The sequence below is a fragment of the Cricetulus griseus genome (genome assembly GCF_003668045.3).
Source record: "Cricetulus griseus strain 17A/GY chromosome 1 unlocalized genomic scaffold, alternate assembly CriGri-PICRH-1.0 chr1_1, whole genome shotgun sequence".
NCBI lineage: Eukaryota > Metazoa > Chordata > Mammalia > Rodentia > Cricetidae > Cricetulus > Cricetulus griseus.
In genome coordinates, this window is record NW_023276807.1 from 143904425 (window position 1) to 143918068 (window position 13644).

Consider the following 13644-nt stretch of genomic DNA (forward strand, 5'->3'; position numbering starts at 1 on the left):
GGGGCTACCATGTGTAGAGTGCTGCGTGCAGAGGTCAGGGGGAGGGCGGGTAGGACGTGTGGTTAAGACAGGGAGTGGGAACACGTGGCATGGCATTTCCTCTGAGAACGATGAGTCACTGAAAAGACCTGCTGTGCACGTACACTCCACAGGAAAACAAAGGGACTCCCAAGTGTTTTTAGGAGGCTGCTCTGGAGCCAAGGCCAGAGCTGGTGTGGAGGGGTGTGAGGCAAGGGGTGAGTGTTTGCTTAATGGTGCTCTTTAGGTTTCTCTGGGCAGCCGTGGTGTGACTGTCTAACACAAGGGGTCCTTTTCCTATACATGGACTGAAGCAGAAGCGGGACATGAGTCTTTTCCCTCCCACTCCCCACCTTTCCTCTTCCACAGGTGATCCTTCTAACGTGGGAGGCATATTTTTCCATTTTATGAGTTCTTGTAAAACAGGTCTGTTTCTTCATAGATTTCTTTAAACAAATGGTCTGTTTCAGACCACATTCTGTTTCTTCACATATTTTAAAAAATGTGTCTGTTGCTGAATGCACAGTTCCCTGCTGCTTCTAGCAATCTGACTTTTATCAAGGAGACCACTGAGCCGAACAAGGAGCAAGCTAGCATGTGTTTTCTTGAATTCTTCTCTTCAGTCCCAAGCTGCCCACTCCTTCCAACTGTCCCTAGGTGGGATGGCTCCGATCCTCCTCCTGACCAGTCCCTCCTGCTTTCCCTTGTCCCTTACCCCAATTCTGCACGCAGTCTGGGCTTCTGAGAGCAGCAGGCTTGTTGGTCTTCATGTCTGGATACCAGGGTCAGCAGCTAAGTAGGTGCAGGGTTACAGGACAGAGTGAGACCCTGAACCCCAGATGGGCATTTGCCTCTGTTTACATGGTTGCTTGATAGCAGTGGAGAAGAACTTAGGCTCTTGGATGAGGTAAACGTAGGTTTGTCTTTTAGTTTTCTTTCCTTTTAGTTATGTGATTTTGGAAAAGTCAGTCATCCTGTTGGAACTACATTTTCTTCATAAAATGGAGATAGTCACATTGCTGGTTTTTGTTATATTGAGCATAAACCTTTGGCCTAGAGCAGAACAAAAGCTGGGCTCTTCATAAGTACTGGGTGTGATTTAAAAATATATATTCATCTAGAGTGGGATTGTTGTTGGATGTGGTAGATTGTTATCCCAGTACTTAGGAGTCTAAGGCAGGAGGCTCTTTAATTTGAGGACAGTCTGAGCTACTGAATGAAACAGTCTCAGAAACACCAATCCAATCAAACCTCTTAGCAGGTATGTCCAACCATTTATCTGTGGGCTGCATGTGATCAAGAATCGTTCTGAATGTGGCCCAATACAAAATCATAAGCCTACTTACAACATTGAAATTTTTTGGTGTGTTTTTTGGGGGGAGTATCTTGATTGTATAGTTCTTGAGTATGACCCTTGCAGTAGACAAAGTTATGTCAAAATGTTAAAAGGGTGGCTATGCCTGCTTCTCACAAAAATGAATTAAAGGGTTTTCATTTCTGTTGAAAACTGCGTTAAAATGGTTCTTTCTGGTAGCAATTTCTCTAGCACACCTATCATTTAAAACACAGCATAGGTGTGCTAGGGAAAAGAGAGGGTTTCAGTCTTCCTTTTCTATTGCTGTGGCAAAACACCATGACCAAAGCAACTTGTAAGAGAAAGCATTTACTTTGAGGTTCTTGGTCCTAGGGGGTAGTAGAGTCCATGAATATCATGGCGGGAGCACGGCAGGGAGTGGGCAAGCAGTAGGCATGGTGCTGAAGCCATAGCTGAGAGCTTTCATGTTGAGATTATGACCATGAAGCAGAGAGGTGGAGAGGGGACAGGCAGCCAACTAGAATGTCATGTGCCTTTGAAACCTCAAATCCCACCCCCAGTGGCACACCTCCAACAAGATCACACCTCCTAATTTTCCCCAAACAATCCCACCAACTTGGAACCAAACATTCAAATATATGCGCCAGTGGGGGTTATTCTCATTCAAACCACCACAGTTTCTATAGTGCTTTTCAGTAGTTTGGTCTATGGCAAGCTCAGGGGGTCTCCTTACAGCGTTTCCCAAAGCCCTCTGCCTCAGAAGCATCCCACTTCCTTCATCAATTCTATGTGGCTCCATGACTTGTCACAGTGATGAAAGAAAGAGTATGCAACATAAATCAATATGCAGCTTTCTATGGGAAAGGTTTGGTAGCAACACACACACACACACACACACACACACACACACACACACACACACACACACACACACACAGAGTTTCCAGATCACACTTTGTATAGACATACTCTAATACCTTCATGTTCTACAACACTCTCAGCCCTTTCTTCAAATCCCTGCTTCTTCTCTGATAAGCTGGGGGATCTTGGGCAGCTGATTTTTCTCTTCCTTCATTTGTGGAAATTTAAATGTTAGAAGATGCTATATATGTTTTATTACAGCAATTAGGTGTGCCATCACATCAGAAAGCAGAGTTCCAGGTACAGGGGTGGGTTTTTTTTTAATATTCGTTCTTAAACTTAAATTAGAAACAATCTTAATCTACATATCAATCCCTCCCATGTCCCCCACTGACTGCTCCCCCATCCCATTCCTACAGGGGTGTTTTTTAAATAAGTGGATCCAGTGACACTTTACATGAATTGTCTCATATGTTCTTCTCAACATGTATGTGAGGTGGTACTCTCATAGGTCGATTTTGTGAGTTGAGCATCACACCACACACCTGTGATTGCAGCACTTGGGGGGCCATCCTTGGTTATATAGCCTGTGTGACATGAGATACAGTTTTAAAAGAGTAAAACAAAAATAAAGACAGGAAACAAACAAACAAAAGAATCAAAACAATGTCCCAAATAAACACCCACCCTAAGCAAAATCAAAACAAAACTCAAAGCCTAACAATAGTTAAATGTTTTGTCTAAAGTTGGAGCTGGCGTCAGGATGACTCACAGTTCAAAGGAACTGCTTGAAAGTAGCCCCCACAATTTTCCTAAAGGCTTTTTTGTTCTCTCTGGTACTAATGAGTTAGCTGCGTAGGCAGCGACTTGATAAAGGGAAAATGAACTGAATCATTAAGCTTCCTTTATCGTCTCCTCTTTACAGACCACAAAACTGACTGGAGGAAACTCTACCAAAAACTTTAATATGGAAAAAAGGGAAAAAATGAAAACATCAAGATCCCTCCACAAAGCTCTGCAAAGGTCAATGGGATTAATATATCCTTTGAACATGGTTATTTAGCCGAAATAAGGGCACAACATGGGGGAAACGTCAGAGACTACTTGTATAATAGAAACTTAATGCATTTGCCCTTTTCTCTCCTTTTGTAGTGAATGTGTGGTTGTAGGAGGCAAGCTGGTTCATGGAACCACCCTGAAGAGGTGTTCTGGGAATCGGCTGATTGTCTCTAAATGTTATTTTACATTCTCAGATTCATGAAAATCATCTACTCAAGGTGCCTGGAAAAGACCGAGGAGATAATGGACAGGTAAAATTGATGATTAGAAATATAGAGAAAAATGTGTGCTCTTGGGGCCATGTGCAATGGCCTTTCATGTTCTGTGTAATTTAAACAAACTACCTCTAACTTACTTTATAGGTCAAACTTAATTTTTAACCTCCTGTGAAATGAAAATTAACCTTGAGGCAAATTTGTGGAATTTCCCAAGTAGAAATTAGAGCCACAGCAGACATTAACAAGTATTTCCAAAAAAAATGCATATATGGTTAAAAAGTTTGGACATCCCTGGGGTTGGCAGAACATCGTACTTTGAAAAGGGTCTTTCATGTGTTGATGTTGACTGTGGGCCACCTGGAATGCTGCAGACCGTGAGAAATTGTTTGATTCAGTAAAAATCCCCTTCCACCTGCACTCTACCTAATGTTTTATGGGGAGGGTGTGCTCTGGGGTATACTTTTGGAAACATCGATCTCCAGTTACACTGTTTTCTTTTATGGTTTGGGAAATGAAGTTTAACAGAGTTTATGTACTTCATATTCCATGTCTGTATCTGCCTATGAGGTGTGACTGCAGAGTGATCTAAATTGCAGTTGTATGAGCATGGAGATATTGCATGAAAATGAGTATTGTCTTTCACAGTAGAGCCTGTGAGTGCGTGTGCAGTGTCTTAGCAACGATGGCAGCATTCATAAGAGTTTCAGAGTTCATCTTCATTCAGGTTTTCAAATAGCCACATGGCACAGCCAGCCAGGGACTGCAGAGTGACAACTGAGAAAGAGCAGTAGATTAGGGCACCTGAGAAACTTGGACTTCCCTTTGATCATCATCATGACTAGTTTTGAAACTCTTGAAGCCCAGCCTCTTCATCTGTGAATTTGGTCATTAGAACAGCTACTTTTCTGGGCTGGGTGTGGTGTTTGTGCCTGTAATCTCAGCACTGGGGAGGAGGCTGAGGTAGGAGGGTTATTAGTTCAAAGCCAATCTGGGCTATTATAGAGTGGGGCTCTGTCTCAGTCCCTATCTCGACCCCAATAGCTATCTTATAGAGTTACTATTTATATTAAATGAAATTATGAGTGTGACTATGCTTTATAAAACTGAGGTTAACTGTGCAATTTCTATAGATTAGCCTTCTTTGAGGAAATTATTCTAATCTCTTTCTCTTTAGAGAGGGACTGGACTTTAGTTTGGATTTAAGTGTCGCCCAAAGACTCCTGTGTTTAGGGTTTGATCCTCAGCCTTGGTGCTACTGCAGGTGGTAGAAACTTTGAGATGTGGGCCCCAGGGAGAAGTCTTTGGGTTGTTGGAGTCATTACCTTAAAAAGGATAACTACACAGTAAACATGACCCTGAACATCCCCAGAAAAAATCTCATGTTTCCTATCTCAGTTCCTGTGGGTCGGGAGTCTGCACTTGGCTTAGTTAGGTTGTGTTTAAGGGCTGGGCCTCATTGGAACGCTTAGTGCTCCTAAAGTTGTCAAGAACATTGTTCAGACCTTTATAGAGATGGCTGTCTGCCTGCTTGTTGTGATGATATATTGTTGATGAGTTTTTAAAGCCACTGGAGATCAAAATAGCAAAGGAGTCATACCAGTTAGCCATAGAAACCAGGCACACACCTTTAATCTTAATGAGGATTAAGAGGTAGATGGATCTCTGTGAGTTCAAGGCCACACTGACTACACAAAATTGATCCAGTCCTAAAAGAAACATCTTACACAAAGGTGATCTTAAGACTTGGGAGGTAGAGATAGGAGGATATGGCTGGGCAGAGAAAGGAATATAAAGAGGAGGAGACAGGAATTCAGAGCCTTTTGCCTCTGAGGATTTGTGGAGACAGGATTGCCATTTCAGCTGAGTAGAGGTAAGATCTACTGACTTGGCTGCTTTGCTTCTCTGATTTTTAGCTTGAAGCTTGAACCCCAATGTCTGCCTTTGAGTCTTATTTATTATGCTACCACATGTTTTTCTCAAGCATGGCCTGTGATTTGCAGGCTGCCTTTGGCTCCTTGCTTTTCAGTCTACCCAGGGTGACTGCTTGCTCCCTCAAAGACAATAAGGACAAGAGCTGAGCAGAAGGATGGCTGATTTTGTGACTTAGTCTTGTAGATGTAATAGTTTCTACCCAGGAGCCAGCTCCAGACCCACCCTTCCCCTCAGTTAAGGGAAGGACATTACACTAGGACACAAGTACCATGCAGTGGAATTCGTGAGGAATACCTTAGCTCCTGCCTGCTGTGTTCTTACCTGCCAAGAACCAGCCCACCTTGAGAAGATCAAAGATTTGACAGGGTTTGCTCTTGAAACCAATCTTAAAAGATGACATATATATATATATATATATATATATATATATATATATATATATGTATATATATATATATGATAAGTAGACCCACTTTGTGGGAACAAAACCTGTTTCAACCAGCATTTACATCTCTTTATGCTGATATTGAAGATAGCTACACTATTTCATCATCGAATTTCATCTATTCCAAAATGGGGAAAGTGTTTTCATGACCTCTCATTATCTAAAGAGATCTGAAAAGATAAACTCGCCTTTATCTGACTCTCCTTAACTTTGGCTTTTGAATTTACCACATAATAGAGGGGGCTTTCACTTCTCTTTGGCTGTGTAGGCCTATGGGAGCTTGTGTTAATGGCTTTTATTAAAGTCAAACGCAATAATTGGCATTTGGTATTCAACCTCATAAAATGGCAGAAGTGAGGAATAGTGCTGTGTCATCCTCACCTGCATGACAACCACTTTGAGGAGACCGAAGCACGTCTCAAGGCATCACAAAGAAACCGAACTTAGTAAATAAATTCCCTGAAGCATAAGGTTGTCATGACTTCGGAGTTTAGGAATGATGTAAATATCAGAAAATCATAGGGTCTAAAAATCTCTTAATTTACCCCGCAGAAGATAACTCTTCCAGTTGGACTTTAACTAGGGAATAGGGGAGTATAGCTAGCCACATGAAAAATGAAACTGAGCTGGAAGGGTCTTGCTTAGTTTCTACTCCGTAGAAATTGCAGCGAACCCATAATAAATACATTTAGATGCTGAGATGTCTCCCCGGAAGAACAGGCTCTGTGAAGATTTTTCAAAACTCCGATTCATTCCCCAGGATTTGCAGTCATGTTATTGATTCATTACTTTCAGTTCATTTGAAGCATTATTCATCTATGACTTTGCCTTGTGGTTTGAGTTCTACTGAGAATAAAATCTGCAAAACATTTTTTTTTCTTGAACTCCAGTTTTTCTTTTTTTTCTAAGGATGTCTGTGATAGCACTAACAGAACTTGGAGAGTTTTTGTCATGAGAAAGGCAAGGTTTGTGTGCACTGAAATATGATCCACTCCTCTTTGAAATGTTGGGTTACCATAGGTAGAAGGGGAAGTCTGTTTCAGTCAATATGAGGTTTCTTATAAATGTTACTACTGTTTGGAGAGATTAATATTTTAGGTTTATACTTAAAAAAATGTTACATCTTTAGAATAAATCAACACAAGGTCTCTCAAAGAGAAAAGCTTTAACATTCCCTATAACGGGAGATTGAGCAACACAAGAGCTAGCTCACCGTCATCTTAGATATTCACTCCTATGTCTGCCCTTACTTGATATGTGACCTTGAGGAGTTCACTTAACCCCAGACTCAAGCTTTATGGACAGTGCTTTTGAGATTCCCAATCTCATAACTCCTAAGGAGACAGAAAGGTGGCAACCTTTTGCAAACAAAGTGTCAGATTTCTAACCTCTGATCTGCTGGTATTTTCAAGGGATATTTGAAGTCACTCTGTGTTGACTCCTGTGAGCCAGGGTGAGAGAGGAAGTACCGGAATGATATAAAGATGAATAGCAAGTCCCGAAGGGGCAGAGGGAATGCCTTATTGATAAATTCAGCTATCTTTATTGAGTATCTTCGAGTGCAGGATCACTGCCCTGTATTATAAGAGGTGTAAAGAGGATTGAGATTCAGTCTCTGTCTTAGAAAGGCTCATAAGCTAGAAGGAAAGTAAGAATTGATGAGAAGAAAAAGCCTGAGAAAAATAATTGCAGGCAAGGCACGGGTGATTATTACCACTGGAAAGTGTTAAAATAGGTGTTATTATAATTTCCTCAGGATGATTAAATGAGTTTGGAGAGGAAGGTTCCAGAAAAGCCTTCATTAAAAGATGCCACTTGGCTTGAACTTTAATGGATGGAGAGGTGTTTGCTTGGTGAAAATGGAGGGAATGTGGCTTTGGGTAGCACACACACACACACACACACACACACACACACAGAGAGAGAGAGAGAGAGAGAGAGAGAGAGAGAGAGAGAGAGAGAGAGAGAGAGAGAGAGAGAGAGAGAGATGGGGTAGGGGCAGGCAATGGACTCATGACTTAACAGCTACAAAGTTTTGGCAGTCCAGACAGGTTACATGCATGGTGGGGTGTCTGGCTTACATAGCATGCTGTACCTCTGAGACAGACTTGTTTTCTTCACTATGCCAATATGAGGCATTTGAGGGGGACAAGGGTCACTGGAACCTGTCTGGTCTTCTGTACTGACCCAGTGCGGTTGCATGGACCTTATCTGTGTAGTACAGCTCTCTCCAGTGGCGTTAGGGAAATGCTGACTGCCTTTACCACATCATAGCAGCAAGCATTCATCAGTACTCATATCAGCCGCACTGAAAAACCCTTCTGGCTTCTATGTGCAGAAAGCCACTCTCTGTTCAGCACACACCCTGAACATGAAAATGGCCTGGACCTCACATCAAATCAAAGGAAATGGGACCATATCCAGACCAGACTAAATAAGCGGAGAACATCACCTGTTTTATTATCCTGGTACCTATTACTTCTACAACCCCTTTGGACCTAACTGTCCATTAAATATCTTTTCCTAGAGTTTTTTTTTTAACTTTGATTTGCTCTTGTTTTCATTACAGAATTCTCTGCCAGCTGCTTGTGTTATCACAGCCCACATAAAGGCATGTGAGGACTAAGCGCTCTTATGCGATTTTCCTTGTCCTTGTCAATTGCAGGCACAACTCTCATGAATTATTTAGATTCACACTGTCCTGGAGTGAGCCCTGTAGTGCTTCAAGTATTCACAAGGAAGGCTCTTGAAGTTTTACCTCAAGGAATCAAACTTGTAGTGGTAAGAGAGGGGAGTGAAGTGCTGGAAACAGCTTGAAGCCTGAGATAAAGATTGCACCAAAGTCCTCAAATGAGGTTCTTAGTACATTTGTGCTTGTGGGGTCAACTCCATCATTTGTGTCCAATGGTATCTAACTTCAAAGTGATTTCTTTAAGGAAGAGGAAGATTTGGAAGTAAAAATACAACCACATGTAGCAACCACATCACCACCCTAACAGGAAGCATTAACAGGTGCTTCTGTGTCAAGGACTGTATAATCTTGGGGGAGGGGTGAATCCCACAGATGGTTATTGTTTTCATTTATTTTTCTTTTGATGAGGAAACTGAAGCACATGGATATTAAGTTGTCAATTCAAGCAAGTGGTGGAGCTGTGACAGGCAGAAGTTTCCTCGCAGGCACAGAACACACAGTTTTGTCCTAACAGTTGGAACGGGAAGCCCAGAGTGGGTTTAATAAGGAGCTTGTATTGGCAGATGCTGTAGAATTCAACCCAGGTCTCATTTGTGAAAACTAAGCATCTAATCCCCTCTTGTTTTTAGAGAGGGATAGAGACCCTCATTCCCGTAGCTCCCGAGTCCTGAAGACTATCTGCTGGGTCTTTCTCTGGTTATTGTTATCAGTATATGGAAGCCAGAGTGCCTAAGACCACACTTCCTCCTTTCTGTAGCTAGAATTGAAGTCCCTGTCTATGGGAGAGTGTATCCTGCAGGGCTGTGCCCTTTGCCTTTCTGCTGGATAACCATTTCAGTTTCAGACTCTGACCTGCTCTTTCGGACTCACAGCCTTCTCTCTTCTGCAGGCATGGAGATCAGAGTTCTTCCCGTGGTCTTTGGCACACCATTGCAGCATACAGATGCTGTACTAAGACCAGTGGTGTGGTGGAGAAAGCCTCTCAGGAGGTTTTCTTTCTTTTCTGGATCTGGTGTTTCCTTTCCTACCATGAAACCTAGAGTATTTTACATCACTTTACAGTCTCTGCTTTACTATGTGTCCAAAGGAAATGGTAGACCAATGTGGTTGCCGGGATCAGCTAAGATGAAATGTGTGAAACACACTGTGCGATACTCAGTTGGTGGCTGGCTCCTGTTCAACATCATTCAGGAGGTACCCGTAGCCAGGGGTGTGACCTCAAGAGGAGCTCTGCTTCTTAGAGGTGGGAACTTGTTCTGTGCTGAGACTAGTAGAGAAGATGCTGAGAGGGCCTGTGGCCTCAGTAGTGTTCCCAGTCCTCTTTAGTTACATGCTGTTGGTGGACAGCTATGCTTCACGGCTTGGCTTCATGGGAATTTTCTGGGCTTGATATGTGCTAACATGTTCATGAATTTATATAGACCTGCTTGCTTATAAACAGTCATCTTCCTGTTGCCTCCAAGATGTGGGAATCTCAGCTACCTTGCCTGTACGATGTCTGCTTTGCACACTGCCATGTTCTCCATCATGATGATAATGGACTGAACCACTGTAACTCTTACTGTCACAGGGATCCCCAGCTCCTAGCAGTAACTCCAAAGTCTCCAAAGAAGATGATGGACCAGCCACCATGATGACTCCATCTGGATTGTGGTAACAGAAACTACTGGATGAGGTGAGACATCCCCAGTGCTGCACCTGCTGCCAGGACCCACCCCAAACTGTGGACAAGGAAGACACTGGAGAGTTGATTGTCCCACTTTTCCTAGAGATTTCCACTTGACTGACGTCAACCTGCTCCAAACAAATGCCAGACCTGGACTTGATGAAAGTCGATGTGAACCAGACCACATGTGATTGCTCCCTGTCTCTTCAGCTGGGTCAGCAAACCAGATGCTTCTGATGAATAGATACCCCACTGCCTGAATTCCCTCCTTGCCTTTGAATAGCATTTCAGCCCTCACCTGCTCCTGGCCCTACAACATCATCTTAGTTTCAACAGGAAGTGGTTGTTCTCCAACAGGCTGGAATGTTAGATCAAAAGAATAGTCCCTGGTTCAGGGGACAAAAGCTACTTATAGAACCTATTTGCATACCAGGAAAGGTACCTGTTAAACCAAATAGGCCCAGATCTATCAATAGGTAGATTCATTAACTGAAATAGTTCTGCATTATGCCAGGGCACTCAACTTGCTCTATGCAAAACAAAGGTTATTGTATACCTTTAAGAGAAAATTGTTGTTTCTATTCAAACTGCCCAGGAATCATTAGAAATAACCTGGTTGTACTAAGAAAAATTGCATAAAAGGGGACCTGGGATAAGTAAATAACCGATCCCTAATCTCATTTCCAGCTTCCATCTAGATAGTAACTCTGATGTCAGCCATCACAAGGCCTTTGGCCCTTCTGCTTCTGCTGATGGCTGTTGGCTCTTGCATCCTTGATGCCTTAACTAAGTGATAATTCCTGTCTGGGCACCATTAAACTGATGATTATTAGATCCCAATATAAACAGGTACCCATCACAGAGTCAAGGATTTGGCTCAGGATACAACTCAAGGGGGGAATGTGAGAGCCAAGTTACATTTTAAGTTGTAATTACTATGCAAAGAGGTCCATGAAACAAAAATACCTCTGATCTGCAAGCACCTGTCCAAGAACAGATAGTTCCTGAAATGTTGGAGTCTATTGTCTATGGGCGATAAAAAGCCATATGTTTCCACTCCCCTAAACAAGTTTGTTTGATCCATCTGCATTGAACGTGCTTGATCACATGTGGGTAGGAGGTATACAGGCAGGAAGTACATCAGGATGGATGTTTGTCTCTGATCAAACCTCATGGGAAATATAGTGAATTACGGATTGCACCTTCTGAAGACTCTGCAAAATGTGACTTGGGGCCATTTCCTTATTCCCAGAGGCTTTTTCTCCATTCCCCCATCCCAACTCCGTAGAGAGCTGGCTCAGTAAGTCTGAGCTGTCCTGTGGAAGGATAGACTTTCCCTGTCTTTTCCTCAAACAGGCACTCCTATACTTCTGTGATGTAGGGTCATGGAGCTGAGTCACTTGCTGTGGGTGCAGAGTCAGATCAGGTCAGTGGGATGTTGTAAGCTTGTGAGGAAGCTCTTGTGTATACTGCTCCTGCTTTCCTTATAGCTCTCCTACGAGCGTATGTTTGAGACAAGACCTCTTGTAGCCCAAGCTGCTCTTGAACTCTTGATCTTCTGCTTGCATCTGCTGGGTGCTGGGATTGGAGACATACATTCTCACATCTGGCTTATTCAGTGTGAAGATTGTACGTGGGTTTTACCGAACCAACTGAGTTAAATCTCCAGCCCCCTAAAAAACACAGTTTTAAAAGAAGCCTGCTACATTTCCACATACAGAGTTGAGCACATGATCAGAATGGCCATTAAGAATGAAGGAAAGACTATGAAGTTCAATAATTGAAGAGACATACTATCTTCCCTTTCTTAGGGTTGGTAGGGTTACTAGGTGATGTAAATGGAGGTATCATTGGATATTGATTAGAGAGAGATGCTGCAACAATAAATCCCACAATGAATTCCACAGCTTATTGTTAATCAAGAATGAGCAGTCATATATTAAGATCTCTCAGATATTTCCAAGGTCAATGTTGATAATGGAGTCCACAGTAAGACCTTCCCAGAAAGGAAGCACACACTCTTTTTTTTTTTTTTTGAATTAGAAACAAGATTGTTTTACATGTCAATCCCAGTTCCCACTCCCTCCCCTACCACTCCCTCCCTAACTAAAACCCTACCTATCACATATCCTTACTGCTCCCCAGGGAGGGTGAGGCCTTCCATAGGTGGTCATCAGAGTCTATCCTATCCTTTGGGATAGGGCCTAGGCCCACCCCCGGGAAGCACACACTCTTGATTTAACGTCCACTTGTCCATCTCTTCCCCTGTTCTTGGCTCTGCTTCTCTTCTTCCCTCCATCCAATGTGTGCTAGGAAATGCAGAACACTTTATTCTAAACAAAACATAACGTAGGAAAGAGAAGAAACTGGGAAAATAATAATAATTCCGTTCCCAAGTTTGTGGACTCTTGGCTCTTTGAATGCTCTCTGTCAGGATGCCCTCCAAACAGGGCTGTCAAGAACTGGCAGGAAGAAGGGCGTTTGCTGGCCTTAGTGGAAACACAGAAGCACTCAGAGAGAGGAAATGTCTTTTGTATCCAAGGAACAAACAGTAGTTATCCTCTCAGCATTTAATAGCCTCAACAAGGTGAAGGTTACCAGAGAAAGCCCAGAAAAATAATGTAGGTTTTGCCTCCAAAGCCTCAATTATCAAGGATGTTTGGCTTACAGACAAAAGGGCTAATTATTTTCCGAGGAGAACTGTTTTCTTTCTGTTTCTTCATCATCTTTCAAACCCATTTTTTATTGTTCCTTTCCATATTAAACATGTACATACTCTGTGTGTCCTCCTTATCCTCAAGTGCACATGTACACACACACACACACACACACACACACACACACACACACACACACAGAGAGAAATCTTTCTGTGACCACAGTTTCTGTTCTGAAACCCAGGGAATTTTAGAGGGCACATCCTTTCACAGTCACTCTCGGCTTGAGGTGAACTCCACCTGGCAAAGGCCTCTGTCTGCATAATGCTCATTTCTGAGCTCACAAAGGACCAAGAATTGGAAAGTGCCTTTCAAAACACCTTTTATAAAAACCCAGTTGTAAGATCGATTTTGACCATGATTGGAGTGTTACATACCTATCTTAGGAAAAATGGAATTTAAATAAAAGAAAGCAGAAAATAGAAGGTAGAGGGAGAGGGAGACAGGGAGAGGGGAAGAGAATGGAGAATGATTTTCTCATGGCTAGGCCGGTACTCACAGGGCCCTGGTCAACTTCAGGGTCCTCAGTAGGATGTTTTGCAGGTGGTAGTTTGCCTGAGTTTATCTTTTCTCAGTCTGTATACTCATCAAATATTAAATATTTTATTCTAATTATGATCTGTATAACATGTTCTAAGGAATAAAGAGAACCAGCCAGCAACAAGTGGCAAGCAGTGCCGGAAGCAGTCATTTCCTCCAATCATTTATCTTACAAGTAAAG

General features: G+C 42.6%; 1 long non-coding RNA gene across 1 annotated transcript; it reads left to right on the top strand.

Moving 5' to 3' along the window:
- Positions 1 to 3040: 3040 nt before the first annotated feature.
- Positions 3041 to 13023, top strand: LOC113830785. The gene is made up of 3 exons (XR_003480219.2): positions 3041 to 3217; positions 3448 to 3504; positions 10111 to 13023. It is a non-coding gene; the product is annotated as an uncharacterized LOC113830785 (long non-coding RNA).
- Positions 13024 to 13644: the final 621 nt, after the last annotated feature.